At 34.6% G+C, this 16,588-nt stretch overlaps 1 pseudogene; it reads right to left on the bottom strand.

Annotated features, from left to right (window-relative positions):
• Positions 1 to 4,461: 4,461 nt before the first annotated feature.
• Positions 4,462 to 15,731, bottom strand: LOC121997156 (annotated as a pseudogene).
• Between the last annotated feature and the right edge of the window lie 857 nt (positions 15,732 to 16,588).

Genomic DNA, 16,588 nt, shown 5'->3' with positions numbered 1-16,588 from the left:
TCTAGAGAGAAAACCTTTTTGCTTGGTTCGGCAATGGTGAGGAAGAAGGGGCTTGGTTTCAGTGGAGAGAAGGAGGGAGGAGGAAGAGAAGAAAATGAAATTTTCTCTTTCCTTTTCTCCTTTTATTCCACATGAATGGAAGAAAGAAAAATTAACTTTTCCTTCCCTTTTCTTTTACTCATCCTAAATGAAGGGAGGAAGTAAAACTCTCTTTTCATTGTAAGAAGAGGAAGGAAACTTGGACTTCTCCTTCTTAGTGAAGAGAGCCTTCACTTTCCTTACTTTAACCATAATTTTCCTCTTTTCATATCAGCACACCCTTGCTGGGGCTACTGGTTATAACATGGAATCACTTATTAAGAGATCCAAGGTTCAATCCTTGGTCATGCCTCTTTTTGGTTCTTTTTATTATAATTTTTTTAAAGAAGAATCCACATGAAACTTATTTAATCATGCATAAATTCATGTAAAATTTCTAGGGATCCTATGGGTGTTACATTTTAAATATAAATGGACATAAACAAGTCCTTATATGGGATGAAAAGTGCTATTTTCATTTCAAAATTATAAAAAAGAATGATAATAAATTGGCATAAAACTTAGTTTACATGTGTTTCTCAACCCGTGGGTCAACCCAAGTCCGTTGAAGGTTGACCCGTGTGGGTCGTGGGCCTAGGCGAGTCGGCCTGCGGCGGGCTTGGATTGATAAAATTCCAATCCATCCCATTTAAATTGTTTGGCGGGGCGGGTCAACCCGACAGGCCCAACCTAAATTGACGACATTCATATCAGACCAAATGTGGGTCTAATATAAATGAGTTTATGCTTTAGCTAATTTTTTAAATAATATTTTAACACCTCCAAATAAATCAAAATATGTAATGGATGACACCGTTGGATTCTTTACAGCCTCAGAAATCTATAAGACCTGAAATGATTGTAATCTGAGGTCTCTAGATTAATCAGTGAGTTTTGAATAAAACTTATTGATGGACCTTGACAAGTTCAATTGTACTCATTTTAGGTCATGTGGATTTCTAAAGTTGCAAGGAATCCAACGGTGTTGTACATTATATATTTTGGCTTCTCCAGATTTGTTAAAATATTATCGAAAGAATCAGCTAAACTCTAACACCATGTGGGCCTAATTTGAATGGGTTTATACTTTAACTGATTTTTTCAATAACATTTTAATACTTCCGGAGAAGTTGAAATATGCAAAACTCACTGATTGACATAGAGAATCATATTGTAACCCTTTCAAGTCCTATAAATTTCTGAGGCTGCAAGGAGCCCGACGGTCGTCCATTACATATTTTGGCTGCTCCGGATGTGTTAAAATATTATCATAAAAATCAGTTAAGCCCTAACCCCCCATGGACATAATATGAATCATATCAGACTCAATGTGAGCTTGATATGAATAGGTTTATGATTTAGCTGATTTTTCTAATAACATTTTAATACATCTGGATAAGTTGAAATATGTAATGGATGACATCGTTGAACTCCTCACAACCTCATAAATCCATAGGACTTGAAATGGGTATAATATGACTTGTCTAGATCTATTAGTGAACCTCATATTGCAACCATTTCAAGTTCTATCGATTTCTGATTCTGCAAGGAGTCCAACAGTGTTGTCTATTACGTATTTTGGCTTTTCTAGATATGTTAAAATGTTATCAGAAAAATCAGCTAAACCCTAACCCCCGTGGGCCTAATATGAATCATATCAGGCCCAACGTGGCCTTGATATGAATGGGTTTATATTTTAGCTATTTTTTCTAATAACATTTTAACATATCCAGAAAAGTTGAAATATAAAATGGATTGTACCGTTGGAGTCCTTGCAACCTCAGAAATTTATAGGACCTAAAAATTATTGTAATATGAAGTTTCTAGGTCGATTAGTGGATTTTGACCAAAATCTACTGATAAACATAGACAGGTCCGATTAGACTCATTTCAAATCTTGTGGATTTCTGAAGTTGTAAGGAGTCCAACCGCGCCATCCATTGCATATTTTGACTTCTTCGAATTTATTAAAATGTTATAAGAAGAATTAGCTAAACCTTAAGCCCTCGTGGGCCTAATATGAATATAAACCCCATGTTGGGCATGGTATAGAATCATATCAGGCTCAACATAGGCTTGATATAAATGAGTTTATGCTTTAGCTGATTTGTTTGATAACATTTTAACACCTTCGAAGAAGTCAAAATATGCAATGGATGACACCGTTGGACTCCTTGCGACCTAAAAAATTCACAAGACCTAAAATTGTTGCAATCTGAGGTCTCTAGGTCGATTAGTGAATTTTGACCAAAATCCACCGATTGACCTATACTAGTTTAAGTGAACTTATTTTAGGTTCTGTAGATTTCTAAGGCTACAAGCAATTCAACAATGTTGTTCATTGTATATTTTGACTTCTCTATATGTATTAAAATGTTATCGAAAGAATCAACTAAACCCTAATCCTCGTGAGCCTGATATTAATCATCTCAGGCCTACATTAGGCCTGATATGAAATCATATCAGGCCCACATTAGGCCTAATATGAAATAATATCAGGCCCAACTTAGGCCTGATATAAATGAGTTTATGCTTTAGTTGTTTTTTTTTGATAAAATTTCAACATCTCTCAAGAAGTCAAAATATACAATACCCACTGATCGACCTAGAATCTCAGATTGTAACTATTTCAGGTCCTATGAATTTCTAAGACTACAAGGAGTCCAATGGTGTTGTCCATTGTATATTTTAACTTCTCCAAAGATGTTAAAATGTTATCAGAAGAATCAGCTAAATCCTAACTCACGTGACCCTCATATGAATCGGTTTATTCTTTAGCTGATTTTTTATGATAAAATTTAACGCCTCCGAAGAAGACAAAATATGCAATAGATGACACCGTTGGACTCTTTGCAGTTTTAGAAATTCATAGAATCTGAAATGGTTGCAATCTAATATCTCTTGGTTGATCAGTGAGTTTTGACCAAAATTCACTAATGGACTTAAATAGGTCCGATTAGACACATTTCAGGTCTTGTAAATTTTTGAGACTATAAGGAGTTCAATGGCGCCCTAGCTCCATTACTTTTTTTAATTTCTCTAAATGTATTAAAATATTATCAAAATAATCTATCCATCCATCCATCCATCCAAGAGAGAGGAAAGAGAAGAGAGGAAAGAAAAGAAAAGAGAAGTTACTTGTATATGAGAAAAAAAAAGAGAAAAAGGAATTACATACATATGAGAGAGAAAAGAAAAGAGAGAAATGTTAGAGGGGTAGAATGGAAAAAGTAAAAAATTAAGTGTGTCTTTTAATAAATACCAAAGTATAATAGGTTGTTAGTCCATTCTTAAACTTAAGTGTGTCTTTTGATAAATTATTGAAAAATAAAAGCAAAATCTCATAGTTCAAATCTTATTTCTTCTTGATTCTGTCTAAATAATTAAATAAATGAAATGGAAACATCACGCAATACTTTTTTTTTTATTGCGTCTCACGGTTGGTTTAATTTAAAAATGGAAAGTCAAATTGAAATCATCCAAATGGAAGGTTTCGCCAGCAAATACGTCAGAGATAATTATAAATGTTGTTTAGGTATATTTATTAAAAAAAATGTATATGCATCTTCCAAAGTATTTTTCTTTCGTTACTGTTTAGTCAACTGCAGAATTTGGTCAACTAGAAGATGAAAAATATAGATTTTGTTTTTAAAAAATGGTTTTTTGCTTGAAACATATAGAAATCATATTTCACGGGCTACTCTCTCCGACTTTTCTGTATATATATTTTTTTGGAAAAAAATACTTAAATAAATTATTTTTCAAAAACTAAAAATTGAACAAAATTCTAACTATTACTTGCAATTATCTAGAAAAAATATGACACTTAATCACATCAAGTCATTCAAAATCCCATCCCTCCTAACTCAAAACAATTTTGTATTCAATTTCCAAGTCAGCACACAAAATTGTGATGCACGGATATTCTTAATAGTAGTCTCTCAAAATCGGTTATATATTTATATTCCATACAAAATGGAAAACGTGGCATGAGTTTTCTTTTTTTTTTTTTCTTGTAATGAATTTCCTTAGTTGTGACATGCAACAACTTAATCCCATTTAAGCTATGCAAAATGGTGATTTTTGTTCTTTGTATCTTCCGTCTCCTTATCGTCCAAATCTGAAAATAATTCTGCACTGAAACAAAATAGCATTAATCACTGAGAAGCGCATATGGCCAATTAAAAGGAACAAATAGGTATTGTTCAAAAGGGCACAAACAATTTGTGAAAATTAGGTGGCGTTTGGCGTAGAATGCAGGAATGAGAATGGATTTGATAGTAGACTGAAATGGAAATGAGTTTAATCATTCCAATACTACTGTTTGATTTATAAACATTGATTAGGTATGATTATCAATACTACTGTTTGGTTTGCCAAAGATTTAGGAATACAAATACAATAGTATTTATCCTTAAAATAAATAATAATATTCCCAATAAGATGATAAACAAGCAACCAACTAAGAACACTACTTAGCAGATGATTGACCACATCAACCATGGTCTTGCCGGGGACGCACGTCGCCACCTTCTCCCACCGCCGAGGGCGTTGGCGTCGAACTTGGTCAACACGTTCTCGAAACTCTTGTTCTACTCCTGCGCCACACCCCTTCGGGCAGAGGAACAAGATCACACTGGGGTAGCAAGGCGCCACCATCACTGGCGGGAGAACCTCCATCAACGGTGGCGACATTAATCGATTTGCTACAGGAATCGACTACTTGGGAAAGAAAACACCAATACAACAAACAAAACAAAGAAAAGATCCGAACTTGATTTTGTTTTCTTCTTCAATTACTGACAGAAATCAAGAACATGAGAAAGAGGATTAAGATGGAAAGGTGAGGCCTTCCCTCCTTTCCTCTCCCAAAAGATTGAAACTTCGACCCTCGTAGAGATTTCTTGTTTGATCAATTGCATAAATCAAGAAGAACATGATTAGATCTTCCGGAGAAGGCCTTTCCTCCTCTTCCTCTATCAAAACTTCTGATCGAAACTTCCAAGGATTTTTCCCTCGATTACCGACTAAAAAGGATGAGATTTCCAATGATACTTTTTCCTCCTCCGCTCCCAAAAGATCAAAACATTATACACTTGCGGATACATTCTGTCCTTTTCTATAAATTGATGATTCGAATGCACTAATTAATGCTCATTTTATTCACCTGAATCTGGGCAGTTTCTCAATGTTCATCTGGAACTTCTTTTGCAAAGAGCTTTTTAACCTGCCAACCACCAATGAATTAGAAGAGAAACAAATTAGTGAGCGATTCATGATCGAGTAGGAGTGTTCTTACTGATATATGCATTTTTATTATTTTTTAGATTGAATGTGCAAACTTGAAAATAAGAAGATTAGCTATTATCATTACCTGTTCCAAAGGAGCATCACACCAATTAGCTATTTTCATGTTCCTATCCATCCACTTGAGTAAACATTTCAGCAATGTTGGTATAAACAGGGTTGTTAAGCATCTAACATTTTGAATAAGCTACAGAGGAGCAGCACACCTAGTATTTATGAAATCCGATCGCCGAGATAACAGTTATTAGAATTTAGAACATCAACTAGTATCAAAGAAACTACAACAAACTGATCATAGAATTATCTTACAGTAACATCCACTTGTTTAATCCCACACAATTTGATATTCATATATTTAGTAGGGAACAAAAATGATCAATGTCTCCAAAACAACCAAAAAAAAAAAAACGTTTCCACAAAATCCAGCAATGCTATCACAAAACTCAGCATAATAGTCATCTCCTAAGTAGTTTTCACAAAATCCAGTACCATTATCTACATATTTAGAGAAGGAATGAGCAGGCTAACCACGTAGTTCCTTCGCAACTCTAAAGGAAGATTGAACAACACATCAATCTTGTCTTTATCTACGGTGAATATATTAGCTACTTTGAATACATCACCACTAAGAAAACTAAGGTTCATTTGCTCAGCAAGCACATCTTTCATTCTTTCTGAAGCTATTTTTTCTCGTAAATTCTCTTCTGCCATGACATTTGCAAAATTTGCATTGAAACCATCAACAAAAGTGCAAAATCTATTGTTCATGTCTTGTAGTTGTGTCCTAATATCCTAGTGTGTTGTTGATTTTTTTTTTTAACTTTATCTCCAGATATTAATGGTTGCTTTTGTTTTGTAGCTGACTTTGTCACATCAGTGTTGTGCAAAGCAATGGGAGTTGATTCTGATTCAAAATACACATTATTATCTTCTTCATACGCATTTGAAGAATAATAGAATGTGCCCAGATTTTCACCTCCACTTTCATCATTTTGATCAACTTCCAAATTGTAAATAGCATCTACATACCCTTGAACAACAGTGTCAGTGGCTCTATCCCTTCCATAGACTAATTCAAGTTGATTCAAGTATGGAAATTTAAAATCCCACATTCCTTTTGCCTCTTTGTGAGGTTGCAAAATATAAAATATACATGATTGAAAAAAAGCTAAAGGAAGTATGTAATGAAAGATTTGAGAGAGTAAAAAATGTCGTACACTAATATATAAAATTACCTGACAGTAGCTATCAAACCATTGCTTTTCACATGCTATTTTTTTCTCCACATCATTCCATTGACATCCACTTTGTCTACACATGTCATTAATAATATGAAATCTTATCTTTAACCACTTGATCTTTGATTCAATATGAGGTGTAACTTGTTTTGTAAGAGTAGGTATCTTGCTTAGCATTCTCTTATGCACCCTCAGCCATGTAATTGCTTTTAAAACCACCATTTGTCTTCCATGAAGGATCACAAGCCATATCTTGAAGAGTTGCAATTAATACTTGGACCTCATTTTCTGTCCAGAAGCATTTATTTCTTCCGCGTCATCGAACTATTTGATCTTGCTCCATCCTAACATATAATAACGATATCCCAAATTTGCAAGTCAAATCATTAAAATTCACGAGTAATATATAAACCAAAATAAAACAATTATTGAAATAAATGAATAACAGTTACGTTCACAGAACAGACGCCTTCTTAAACATGACAAACATGTTGAAACATTCATGAAAATGCAATAACAAAATCATTAGCATATCCCCTTTCCCATAACAGTCGATGATGTGATCTTTCACTCCAATGATTAAACATTTCAAGTGCCAATGTATTTCTAAAGTTGGTCCATTCTTCTGTTGGGGTGATACTTGTCACATATTCATCATCTTCGAAGTGTTCATCTTCCATGTCATCTTCTTCAAGTGGTTCCAACTCTTGTGGATCAAAACTCATGTACTTTCGAATCACGCTAAAATAATGCACACTTGAGTTTCAATTGGGAAAAATGAGGGGGAAGCCAATATTTTCCATCGCCCTTTTAGCAACCCAAAGCATCTCTCAATCACATTTCTAACCTTTGAATGTTTCATATTAAAATACTCTTCAGTTGTATGTGGTCGATGACCGTGAAACTCATTTAGATGGTACCGTTGTCCTCGAAAAGGAGCTAAAAATTCATCCGCAATACAATATCCAGAATCCACCAAATAATAACAACCTTCAAGAATACCAAAAAAAAAAAAAAAATCACATTAATTATGAGTTTGAATGAAGTTTTATATTGAAAAGCTAACTAGCTAGTGCAAGACCGATTGTACCTTGAGGAACTTTAAGACCGTCAGACCTAATCATAGCATCTCTAAGCACACGGCCATCATGTGCAGAACCCTCCCATCCAGGTAAAACATATATAAACTGCATGTTTGGGCAGCAAACACCTAATACAATTGAAGCTATATTTGCGTTTCTAATGTGATATCGAGGTTTTTGATCAGAAGGAGGTTTGACTTTGATTAATGTATCATCCAAAGCACCTAAACAATCCTGTTATTTAAATATTTTGAAAAACATAATAAATAAGATGGTTTTTTATTTCTAATAAATTATAATTTTAATAAATATAAATGCAAAGTACCTTGAAACACCGCCAAAGATTGTCTTGATAATCTTCAGTAATAGGAATTGGTTTTTTAAGCAAAATGGAATGCAATTTCAAGATAGCTAGAAGATAACTATTAAAGTGACGACTGATAGTTTCTCCACTTCGTAAAAATAATAGACTCATTGTCCTATTTTTTTTGTGGTGAGCCAAAACATACACAAAAATAGCAATTACTTCTTGTAGACATATTTTTGGTGTCTTTTAAATCTCCAATATCTCTTACCATACCACATAATATTCCAAAAGTCTGTCTATCCATTCAAAGCTCGCTAATACAAGCAGTATCAGAGTCTTGAGTGAGTCTAAACACCTAATTCATTCTCTCAAGTATTTTCTCTTTTTGTGTTTTAAGTGGAGGCCTCATAATATGCAAATGTAGCAACAACAATCGGTACCACATCACATATATAACACTAAACACGTTCACCATTGATGCTATAATTCGAATATTTCGAATGATTTTACGTCTTCTACTAGCAGTAGGAATACGGGTCATTATCTTCTACATAGCAATAAACAGAAATTAGCATACGGGGTTACATACAAAATAAGAAAACTCACTCAATTGTAATCTCACTTATCTTGAGCAACGAATCATAGGTAATGAATCAAGTATTAAAAGAAAAAAAAATCCAAGGACTGTTTCTGGGAAGATTAAAATCAAAAGCTTTTGTAAAGACTATTTCAAATCAACAAAGGATCTAGAATTAGGAAGGAACAGAAAAGAAGACGTGATTTTCTGTAGTTCAAGAGTAACCGATACAAAAGGCACAGAAATATCATTGGAAATGCAGAACAAAACTGTAATTTACCTAATGCAAAACCATCTTCTTTTCAGTATTTCTATCACAATGACTTGAGGATTCAAATTCTAGTACGATTGCCCTAATTTGTTCGTGTTGGTAGAGCAGTTCAGAAGCAATTTAGGACAAGAAATATAAACTACATGTAAGGAATCAACAAGCGATTGCATTCTGTTAAATTGCTTCTGATAAACATATTTGCTTATCATTCCAAATATAGTTCAGAAGCAATTTGCGTTCTGTTAACAGAATCAAGAATTTAAAAAAAAAACGAAACAAACAACAAGCGATTCATCAATGGTTTAGGGTTAAGGATTAACTGCTTACTATGCAGTGCGGCAGCAAGGGAGGGAGTCAAAGAGGTGGCGACGGCGAACCCACTCGAAGAGTCGACGATGACTTGCGCCGGAGAGGACGCTGTTGTCGCATGAAGTTGGGAGCGTTGTTGTCGCGGGGCACTGTTGTCACAGAAAGTCGAGGATGGTGGTGTCGCACGAAGCCGGTTAGGGGAAAATAAAGGAAAGAAAAAAAACAAAAAAAAAATATCGGGAACAAAACCCATCCACGGGAATGAATTCTAAACCCACCTAGTTAATTGGGTTTTGTTCATTCCCAAATATTTAGAAATGATTCCCAAATTTTTATTCCCAAACTCATTAACCAAACACCATATATTTCTATTATTCCATTCCCTCATTCCCAAACCTCTAAACCAAACACCTCCTTAATACACAAAAGATCACAATTCAATAATATTTGCGCGCCTTTGTCATTAAGACCAAGTGCAGTATACCTAAATCTTATTCACAGAATAGACCATCTGCACGGATGAAACATCTTATTTCCCTATTGTTAGATTTTCAGTATACTATTTCATGTATCCTTCAAATGACATCTGTTCCAAGCATTCTAGCTCAAATCTCAACAGAACATAGACATTTCCACTCTGTCGGTGGGTTCAAGTATCCATCTTGTTTCTTGCACTCTTAGTGTTCAAGTAGGATTGTCCTTGTGCTTGAGTCCGATCTTAGCTAACATAGACCTTTCCGCTATCGGTTCCAGTATCCATCTCGTTCCTTGCACTTGCCTTAAGTAGAACCGGTCTCGTGTTTGAGTAGGTTCCTGCATCTAACTAGAAGACTATGATCATCATCCAAACTCAAGCCTATTATATAACTGATTTGGCTTAATCGGGCTAAATTTAGGCTTTGTTACTTCACAACGACTAGTCCTGCTTTGTGAGGACCACGGTGATTTGTGACCAACTCCAGAAGGGTTTTCTTCAACTCGTAATCAGTTCCATGAACATTGCACGATCTCCATGAGTGTTTTCCTAAGGACCAAAGTTTGGAGCATCTTTCATCAACTGAGAAGAAGCAATGGAATAACTCCTCACCTCTTCTTTTATTTCTTCTTCTTCTTCTTCTTCTGCATCCTGACAATCCTACCCTACCTGTATTTTGTCATTGACAATTGGCACCATGTGTTAAGTGCAGTACCGAAACTGTCTTATCTGAGCTGAGCACCGAATCTCCAGAAGGAACGAAATCTTAAACTTTATTTATGACAGTATAATTTAAAAGACTTTGAAAATAATAGGGAGTGAAATTCGGTTGTTACAGAAATGAAGACTACCTTGATATTACTGTCCCAATGGCATGACAAATCTCTTACGGTGCTGATGGAGTCAGCACAACAAACTTCCTTGGAACACTAACATTTCCTACAGTGCAACGGGAATAGTCAGCTTATGAGGAAAGTTTTCAATAAAAAAGTATATAATAATATCAAATATGCAATACTATTCCACAGCTCCACCATTGATCATAAGAACCATGAAAGTTATAGCGAATAAGAAAAACACGAACGCTCCCTTGTAATTCAATGAAAAATTCTTCACAATAAATTCCATTAGAAAGGATGGATGAATATATGATCATGATTTTATCTGAAAACACAAACTACGGAAAAGAAATTACATTGAACTCTATGCTTACATTTTATTGTACACAAGCAATTGAATCTACAAACTTAAGTTGCAGAGGAAGTCAGATAGCCTGACAAAACAATTAAGATAAAGGTGACAACTAGAAATATATTTGTGCAACATAAACAGTTAAAAAAATTGGAAATCATTGTAAAAACCTTATATTCTTAGCGATGACGGTGCCGCCATCGTCAGCATCGAGATGGCGTAACACAACTTCTTCTAGACGACCATCTCTATAAGCGTGCCGTAAAGATAGGTGACATTTGTGCAATGAGAAACTCAAAAGGAGTATCAAAACTTATATTGACTTTAAATAACAAACTAATAATGACGTTTAGATTTTTCATCGCTGATTTATGAATGAACAAATAATGAAATACTGGAGATATCAATATTGATAGAGTTTGAGGGGGGGAAAGGCAAATAATAGAATACTGGAGATAACAATATTGATAGACTTTAAGGGGAAAAGGTTTCATAGATGAGATAATCATAATAAAATTGTACATTATGTTCCATCAAATATCATATCAATCACAATATAATAAATAGATAGTAAAATTGAACTAATGAAGATAGATTAATAATATATAAATATATTATCACAATATCATTATTTTTTTTGGTAATTAAGATATCTGGCTCTTACAATCCAAATAATTTTGGAAGTGACCGGCTCGAACCCACAGAAATTTTCACTGGCCAACTAGGGTAAATATAATAGCACAGGTGGATCATGGCGTCCAGCATCATAAAATTCTCAAACTCCCCATGTCTAATGTATCATGGGTGAGATTTGAACCCTCGTTGTCTAGGGAGTCCGTCCCACCTCTTACCATCACCTCATAGACCCGGGGGCAACAATACCATTATTTATAATCAAATAGGAAATAGTATATCAATAACATTAAATGGATATGTATTAGATCATAAGTCGTTAATAAACTATATGTATTAATATGAAAACAATAAATAGTAAAAATGTATTAATAGCTGGTTGTTTGATGCATTTTTCAATAGAGTATAACACTCATATTTAGCAGGTATAAATTATGTTGACTATCTTAATATCCATTACAGTTTTTCCAGCTACAGAATTGCAGATGTATTCCTACATTGATTTTATAATGTATTAGCATGATCATGTTATTTTGTAAAAATGTAAGCTTTCAACCACAAATAAAAAAAAAATGGCTGAAGGATGCAATATATAAGCACGTAGAAGTCAGGCTATGTCTATAATCTTCAATGCGCAACATCCAACCTTGTAGAAGCAGCTTGTTCCAAAGGGGCATGTCCTATTTCCAAAATCAAAATATTTGCAATTAATTGACCTGCAAAATTAGAGCTATTAGGCTAGAGTAAGCTGTAAGCAAGTCCTAGACTAGAAGGAACGCAGGGGGGGAAAAATCAAAATGTAAAGCACTTGTGGGTTAACATTTTAAGAACGCTAGAAGATGGGTTCCTGAAGAATATTCTCCATATATAAACAATTCAAAATGTGAAGCATTATGAGTTATCATCCTAATTTAGGAAGAGAATTGTCCGTATATAAAGAACTATGAATTCACTTCAGTAAATAAAAATAGCTTATTACTGATACAAAAGGGAAATAAGAAATACAGATACATAGACATAAGAACATAGGTTCCATTTAAGAGCCTAAGGAAGGGAATAGAGTAGCTGAATCTAGCTTTAACCCTATTTAAGTATGTCCCCTATATCATGTGAAATAAATAATATTGCACCCACTGTATGCAAAAGAGAAACTTGACCCTGAATTTTGAAGCTTTGTACGATCCTAGACATGGAAATGGCAAGATAGAGGCAAGAAAGGCACCATACTTCAAACAATAATAGATGCAACTTCTGCACGAGGAATAATCACAAATCATAGAGATGCTTATGAGTGAAACTATAGCTGAAGAGTATAGGGCAGATTTACTTCAATGCTCTACTACAGTAATTTGACTACTGGACTTGCAATAGCATGCCAATTGATTTGAACCTAGAGAATAAATATCTTGGTTGGGTCATATCACACCAAAATTCTCAAAACAGGAGCAACTTATAAAGTTTTTTTATTAAAAAAATGCATAACCTTGCATTGGGCCATCAATCTCCTAGCCTGGCATAGGTACTACTTAAATTAAGAAAAGATGATTAGCATGGAAGAGAGTCGTAACCAGGAAAGCAAAAGTAGAGCTAGCTTTTTGCATCAATCATGAGCCATTAAACTAACATTTCCTAGCTAAAACAAGGAACTAGGCACAACAAATTTTTCAAAACGTTGCATAAGTTGCTATAATTCTCAGAATAACATACTTTAGTTTGATTTTATAGCTATCAATGATCTCCTCTCCTGCTTTTCCTCCTTTGTGGAAAACCAGATGATGCTAGGGATGACAAAGTATGACAGCTTTCGGCATATAGGGCAGGCCCTTAATGCAGAGTTGATATCCATGCCAGATGCTGAAGAATTGTTACGCCAATTCCGGATACATTAAATACAGAATGGATGGTCACACTCTGAAAGCAATCCAAATTTTCTCTCAGCTGCAGTGGGTTTAGACAATACTCGATCAAGGCAAACACTGCATTCTATTTCTTGACTGTATTTCAAAGCTTCCAGGTGCTGGTTATTTTTTTGACATGTCTTTATATGATCATCTCTTTCATCATCACGGAATGGATGCAAGCAATGCTTCCCACAAATGGTACACAAATCACCATGAAGGCGAGAGCACCTTTCCCCATAAGGGCATTGACCAGCAGCAGCAAACGAGCAGATGGGTCGGTCAGCATCTCTCAAATATGTCTGATGGGCTCTGGGCTCATCATTTAAACAAGTACTAGATTCAGAATCACTTGTTGTCCAGGCAGATGTAACAAGAAATATGTCTGCTGACTTCATTGCCAATACATCTATGGATGTGCTTGATTGCAAATTATATTGTTTTGTTGAAGGGACTACAGAAGCATGACTGACTTGTTGAGAACCTGATGTTATGTAAGGATGAGGGTTTGTTGATAAAATTGCGCGGTAGGAGGATAGGCCAGATGCCCGGGCACGAGAAACTTTTACATGATCACATCTGCAGTGACTACCATAAGAGCAGACACCTTTCTGATAAAAAGTGCACATCTATGACAGGAATGACAATAAAAATCATTTGCACATCCTAAAATAAATACATTTCAACATGGATAACAAAGTAGAATTTACATTGTTGGCTTGATCTTGCCAATCATGGGAAAAATCGCAATGATCCCCCTTCAAACATGCTCCATGCATATAAAACTTGCAAAGAGTCCTAGATTAACCAAAGGAATAAAGGTCGTATTAATTGTTAAAATCCTTTTAAAAAGAGAAAATACTAGGCATGTAGATGCAAAATTCATGCTAACTGTGACATAGAAAATAAATGATATTTCTGAAATTCTCAAGGGATAAATAAATATGTTAAGTTTGGAAAAAAAATAATAATATATTCTATTGTATTATCGCGAGATAAACCTAGCACAAGTACACATATGGGACTCATCATAGAAGCCGAAATTTAATAGTACAAATGTGGGCCTAAACCCACAATACCTAATAACCTATTAACTTAAATGTTCTTAATTAAATACATAAGCCTTCGAGATATTCACTATACCTAATTGGTATACAATTGATGAAGTACCAATTTTTCTTTTTTCAAAGTTATTAATATTTGGTTTAGAAGGGGAGCTTTGGCGCAACGGTAAAGTTGTTGCCATGTGACCAAAAGGTCACGGGTTCGAATCCTGGAAACAGTCTCTTGCAAAAAGCAGGGTAAGGCTGCTTATAATGAATCCTTCCCCGGAACCCCGCATGGCGGGAGCTTCGTGCATCGGGTTGCCCTTTTTTTTATTAATATTTGGTTTATTGAAAGATGTTTTCATTTAGTGGGATTTGTGGGTAGTTTTAGTTCTTGCCAACTGTCTATTTTTTTAAAAAAAATATATATTATATTTTTTATGATTAAATTTTCCAGCCTGGTATATGATTGTAGTGCAATGTATGGGTTACATTCTATTTTATTTTTATTGAGGTATTGATTTTTTCAAAACCGTTAAGTTTTATGGAATGAAATTCCGTAGCTATGACAATACCAAATTCCAGTGTCAGTGAGCAACCAGAATGGGAATTATGATTCTATTATCTGAATAATTCATTTAAAATCTCAGGAATTCATGAAACTAGAACACTCTACAATATTCATATAATAACAAACAGATTCATAATCTCCGCTACCGAAATGTAAGTCCCAACACAAAGAATCGAAATTGGAATTATTAGGGGTTCTTTTCAAACAGAAATGTGTTCCAATAAAATTACCGAAGTTCTTAATTACAAAAAGGTTATCTAACATGGCAAAAAGTTGGAAAAATAATCAGCGTCTAATGTACAAATGCTAGATCAGGGTGACAAACGTATTGACAGTTTGTATGAAAAATTAAATGAAATTCAGGTCTAATATTACTTATGCAATTTGAGTCATTTAGGAAATTTAAACAGAGTCACACTAAGTAGAATAGAAACAAGGAATCGGCCGATAGACCCAACATTGAAGATCCCTCATGTACTGCTAGTAAAATGTGTCTTAAGTACCTCATTTCGGTCAGATTCCACCGAAATTGATTGATTATCGGTTGGATTGAGCGGCCAACTCGAGATCGCTAAGCTAGGGAGGTCGAACGACGAAGCTGGAGGGAGGTCGAACGACGAGAGCCTTCGGACGCGCGGTGGATGGCGGAGCACGAGAGAGGGATGGGGGCGGAGGAGGCGAGGGCAGCAGACGAGACGAGGATAGAAAAGGAGAAAATGGGGGTAAAAGGAAGCAGCAGAGGCGGAGTTATAGCGGTGATAATTAAGCGATATCCTTTTAAATATCAAAGAGCCTAGAGAAAATTTTTAAATGCTTCTAAAAAATTGCCGTCTAAAACTTACTAATTATTTTGTTTAATGTCTCTAATATTTAATTAAGCATAGAGGAAAAATATCATAGTAAAAAAATTTAGTGATAGACATAAAAAAGTCATGACACATCATTTTTTTTATAGGTTCATTATTTTATATGTCTATTTTGAATTTTTGTCTGACAATCTTTCTCTCATATCATTTTTCTATTTATGATAATTTATCAAAACGTATATCTAAATTTTTAGATTTACTCAAAGGGAATGTTATTTTATTATTTAACAAAAAAAATATACCATTTTACAGTACTTTTTCCATTCTACCCTTATGATTACTTTTCTTTTTATTTTCTCTGTCATTTCTCTCTCTTCTCTTTCCTCCTATAATGCAACGTTTCTTCTCTTTCCTCTCTTCTTTTTTCCTCTCTTTTGCACGTTGATTCTTCTAAAAATATTTTAACACCTCTGAGAAGCTGAAATAAACAATGGATAGCATATTTGAATTCCTTGCAAGCCCAGAAATCCACAGAAATTGAAATGGATGCAATCGAAGTTCTCTAGATCTATCAGTGGTTTTGGTTGAAATTCACTGATGAACCTAAAAAACTCCGATGGTATCCATTTCAGTTCCTATGGATTTCTCCATGTCCATTAGTGGATTTCGACCAAAATCCACTGATAGACCTAGAGAGCTCCGATTGCACTCATTTCAGTTCCTGTGGATTTCTGAGATTGCAATGAGTTCAAATATGCTATCCATTATTTATTTTGGCTTCTCAAATGTGTTAAAATAT

Source organism: Zingiber officinale, chromosome 6A (genome assembly GCF_018446385.1).
Source record: "Zingiber officinale cultivar Zhangliang chromosome 6A, Zo_v1.1, whole genome shotgun sequence".
Taxonomy (NCBI): Eukaryota; Viridiplantae; Streptophyta; class Magnoliopsida; order Zingiberales; family Zingiberaceae; genus Zingiber; species Zingiber officinale.
The sequence above is the reverse complement of the archived record's forward strand: the minus strand, read 5'-3'. Positions and strand labels throughout refer to the sequence as shown.